Raw genomic sequence first — 5,317 nt, forward strand, 5'->3', positions numbered from 1 at the left:
AAAATATTTCTATTGATTTCAGAGAGGAAGGGAGAGGAAGAGATAGAAATATCAATGATGAGAATCATTGATTGGCTACCTCCTGCACACCCCACACTGGGGATTGAGTCCACAACCCTGGCATGTGCCCTGACCAGGAATTGAACAGTGACCTCCAGGTTCATAGGTCGATGCTCAACCACTGAGCCACACCAGCTGGGCTACAATGAACAATTTCTTAATATCAATTTTCCCAATGTATGTTTTGTTCCAATTGTCTAAAAAATGTCATTTATAATTGGGTCCCAATTTGAAGATCCCAAATGATCTACACTTTGTGGCAGAGTAAATCATAAATAAAATACTATAATTTTAATTTCTATAATCTCTATTTGAATCAATGTTTAGGAGACTTTAAAAAAATATGCTACAAGATTTCCTTTGCAAAAACTCGACTGCTTTTATAAAACTGACAGGTTAAATGTTTGTTGAAAATATATGGAGTGTGGGGAGGGAGGAAAAATGGAGTTTAAAAGGAAAATGGAAGTTTAAAAGAAGGAAAGGAGACACTTTTGTGAAATAGCCTTTGTACAGATAAAGAGAAATGAAGCCAAGAAGACCTGGCTCTTTAAGGGTCTTCCTGAGTTTGCTGGAGGAGGGTCTGAATGTAGGTGGGAAACCGAGGAGGGTGGTTGAAATTATCAAACTTTTCTGATATTTTCTAAATAAAGTTGTTTTAATGCAAATTGTAGCCTAGAGAATTAGGGGAATACGTTGAGAGATGCTCTGGTTGCAAACCATAGTTTTCCTTTTACTAAATTAAAACAAAAGTTACACAATGCCTTTGTGAAGCTAATGAATGGGATGCATTGATTAGAGGGACTCTATTTTATTGGACAAGGAAAAAGCCTGAAATTTAGGAATCAAAAGCAAAATAAAGTATTTGGTCAATGCAGCAGAAACTGAAGCAGTCAGCAAACCTTGTCAAAAACAGACAAAATAGAAAGGAGTAAGATCAAGAAGAAAATGCATTATTGGAGAATGGAAATCAGGACCTACACAGTGGTCACTGGATCTCATGGAGTTAATGTTCCAGTAATGGCTGTTCTGAGTGGGTGCCAGTTCCTGTTGAAAAAGTATTTCTCAATGAAATACTTTCCATATGCTAATAAAATTATAGTAAAAAAATGTATTTATAAAGTAAACAACTCTCCTCTAAAGCATTAAGCAGTTTACTTCTGCTCCCAAACACGTACCTCAAATAGTAAAACCAAAGACCTTCAGTTACACAGACTCACCTTTTTTCTTTTCTTCTTCTTCTTATTTATTTATTTATTTATTTATTTATTTATTTATTTATTTATTTATTTTTTGGTTAATCTTCACTAGAGGATATTTTTTCCAAAGAGGGAGGGGGGAGAGAGAGAGAGAGAAGTGAGAGAGACACATCTATTGGTTGCCTCCCACACTTGCCCTGATTGGGGGGTGGGTGGGAGGGGAATGACCACAACCCAGGTACATGTTCTTGACAGGGGAATTGAACCCTTGATCCTTGGGTGCGCATGTCAATGTTCTAACCATTGATCAACATGGGTCATGCCAGAATCACTCCTTTTAATGACCATCTATTGTTATTGAGTGTGTCCCATAGGTGGTTCTTATTTTTAGCAGCTTATCAAAGCATCCCTTTCAACCACATACTCTCTTTAAAAGAGTAAAAAATAAAAAAAATCTTTACATCTGCAGAAAGACCTTAGCACCCCAGAAATGTTTTGCTATACCTAAGATATTGATATTCCATTCATAAGTCCTACTCTCCTCATATAGCACTGACCTATTTTGTTGACTTTATCACAGGTGACAAGTATTTCCTATGATATCAGGTAAGATCCACTTGTCCACTGATTGCTTAGAAGTACTTCCTAGGCTTCCTTATCTGTGTCTCTCAATATTCTTTAATAAAAATAATAACTCTCATGCTTCTAACTCTGGAAGGAAATTAGTCAGTGGTTCCTAAGACTCTTTACCATTATAAATTTATCCAGATTTAGACACCCAAGGAAGGATGATTTGAATTGACACATGACTTCAATTTTCATATGTGGTGGAAAAATAACCCTGACTATTTATTAAATATTGAGAGACAATTGAATTAAGTGCTAGAGAAAGGGAAATTCTCTTATTTTGTTTATTGCATCCCTTAAACTGATTTTCCAAGGAAAAAACTCTCACTCAATAAACAAGATAATAAACTTAAGAAATTTGTATTCATTGATAATTTCAACCTGTAGACATTGATAATTTCAGTGCTTTTGAGCAATACATTTTTTCAACTTATTCATATAAAAATCTGACATCTTGATTGATATACATTATTTGCTTCATGAGTCAGTGTACACTGGCATAAATTTTAGCATAAAAAAAACCAATTATTTTCTAAATACACAAATAGAAATAAACTAGAGGCCCAGTGCACATCATTTGTGCACTCAGGGGGGTCCCTCAACCCAGCCTGAGCCCTCTCGCAGTCCAGGAGCCCTCGGACATCCTTAGCGCTGCCACGGCACTGCGCTCACAAGCCATGAGCCCAGTTTCTGGCTGAGTGGTGTTCCTCCTGTGGGAGTACACTGACCACCATGGGGAAGCTCCTGCATTGACTGTCTGCCCCCTGGTGGTCAGTGCATGTCATAGTGACCAGTCGTTCTGCTGTTCAGTCAATTTGCATATTAGCCTTTTATTATATAGTATTTTGTTTATCACCAAATTATTCCATTTTCTCAGAACTATATTTATTAAAATAACAAAATAACTACTATTTTTCAGGATCCAGTATTAATCAGTATTAATATATATATATATATATATATATATATATATATATATATATATATATATATATATTTATATTTATTTTGTTTAAATCACAAAGCAAAACGAATTTGGAATGTATATTCTATTTCCTCTGTTCTGATTTAAAAAATAGTCTCTATTGAATGTTGGGCCTCATAGCCAACACATGTTCATTGTCTTATTTTCTCTTATACAATCCTGAAGTATTTCACTTTCTGCCTTACATATAATATTCTGGCTGAGTTTCATTTCATTGTCCATAAGAATGCTTTTCAGTCCTATCCCAGCTCTATTTCATTCTTGTGCAAGATATTGAATTTTAAAGTCGTCTTTTATAACAGTTGTGCTCCTCACACAAAGGAAAAAAATTCAGAACTACAAAACTGAAAATTAAATAGGAACTTGTGGTCAGGTAAGAAAGAAATAGGCTAGACCTATAGGGTCAGTGACATAGAGATCACATACCATGTGAGCATTTAAATACAAATTATCCTGCCTTTACAGGCACCTCTAACTCATAAGTATCATCCTTAGGAGGGGAGTATATTTCAAATTTACTAGACTCTCTGATGACAGGCATCAGTCCTGGTGCTCAGCTTCTTTGTGAGCAATATGAGCTAAAGCCCTACATTCTTCTTGCAAATTTGAAGCTGATGATTAATCTATTCTTCTAGGATCTGTCAAAAATCGGACATCAGTAGTAATCCAGCTTCATGGTTTCATTTAACCACTACATCAAATCTAGCTAATGGGCTAGAATCACAGATAGGCTTTCATGCCCTCTGCTGGATGTTCAAAGAAAATGCTACACCTTTAGCAGTAAGAAAACCTCATTTTTTTTTTAAAAAAAGGAATGCTCTTTAACATGGGAAGAAAAAAATCTAGTCCTGTCAGAATTAAAATCAGAGACACTGGGTTAAATAGAATATTAACAATTTATTGATGAACTAAGATGCAGGCAAAGATTGGCCGAGATGACAGAATTCTTTTATCATCATGATAATCCCATAGTCTAAATTAGTGTTATTATTGTACTAGAGGCCCTGTGCACAAAATTCATGCACAGGGGGTAGGGGGAGGGAGCAGGGCCCCTCAGTCCATCCTGCACCCTCTCCAATCCAGGACCCCTCGGGGAATGTCCGACTGCTGGTTTGTGCCCGCCCTTTTAACAGATGACAGCTCCATTGTTGTTTTTTTCTTTTCATGCTTAAACCCACTGGAATTAGTAGGTATTCAAAGTGTGCATACATTTTGGGGGGACACCCTATATATCTCTAGTCAGCAGTGAAAAGAATCAATGGCGGATTTGGATCCTGCAGACAGGGGACCTCGCTCACTCCCTTCATGACTCCCCACTCCACTTTCCATCTTCGAGGGCAGCGGGAGAATCAATGTTTTCTCTCAATAATTTGGAAAAACACGTCCTGTCACCCGCTGCCTGGCAGGAGTGCTCTAGGCTCTAAGCAAGCGAGGCTTGGTCAGGGCAGCCTTCGCTCATGGGTGCTGGCACCCAAAGTGCACATTCCTCCTCTGCAGTCACCCCGACTATCCCACCGTTTCACTGAGAGGACGGAAAGCCTCACCTCCACTGGGTTCCTGATCTTGAATGCTGACGAAGGCACCTCAGCGAGGGCGCCCCCTGCGTCCACCAGGTGTGTCTTTCCACACCTGCTCCCGCCCCAGCACCTGCATTAGCCCCACGGAGGTGATCTCCTCGCTGCACTGGCCTCCATGGGAACAGGGCATCACCACTCTGCCCTCTCACTGTCATCTCACAGGTGCCCACCCCAAGCACCCAGAACACCTAGACACTCTCCAAAGGACGTGAGCATACTGGAGGGGACGTGTGCACATTCTGTGGGGGATGTAGGCATGCTGGGGCTGATGGAAGTGTGGCGGAGGGGCTGGGGGGAACCTGCGCACGCCATGGTCCGGGACTGTTGCAGGCACGTGTGGGTGACAATGCGCTGGGGGACGTTTGCATGCCGGGGGTGGGGTGGGGTGGAGATAATACACACATCGGAGGCCTGCAGCTGCGCAGAACTGCAAACCCCCGTGTTGCGGCCAGGAGGACGTCAATCTGGCCCACCACGGTGGCTGTCCCTGCTATCGCACACCTTCTGGGCCAGGAGGTGGGACTTGCACAGCCATTCCTCGGCGTTGAAGGCCTGCAGGCACTACTTCAGCTCAGCCCGCAGGCTCTGCTTGGCGTGCTCACAGCTGCCACCACTGCCATGTGGGGAGTACAGGCCGCCTCCCCTGGCCCGCCTCCCCTGTCCAGAGGCTTTCTGCATGCACTGCCCACCAGCCCAAAGTGCACTGCCCACCAGCCACTCTGTGCCTGCGTGTGCTGCCCACCCACCTGGAGCACGCTGCCCAAGGCGACGAAGGCAGGCATCCCACCCCACCCACTGGCTGCTCTGTGCCTGCGCGCGCTGCCCACTGGCCCGGACTGGAGTGCCTGCCTTTGTCACCTTGGGCAGCGTGC

Source organism: Cnephaeus nilssonii, assembly GCF_951640355.1.
Source record: "Cnephaeus nilssonii genome assembly, chromosome: 3".
Taxonomy (NCBI): domain Eukaryota; kingdom Metazoa; phylum Chordata; class Mammalia; order Chiroptera; family Vespertilionidae; genus Cnephaeus; species Cnephaeus nilssonii.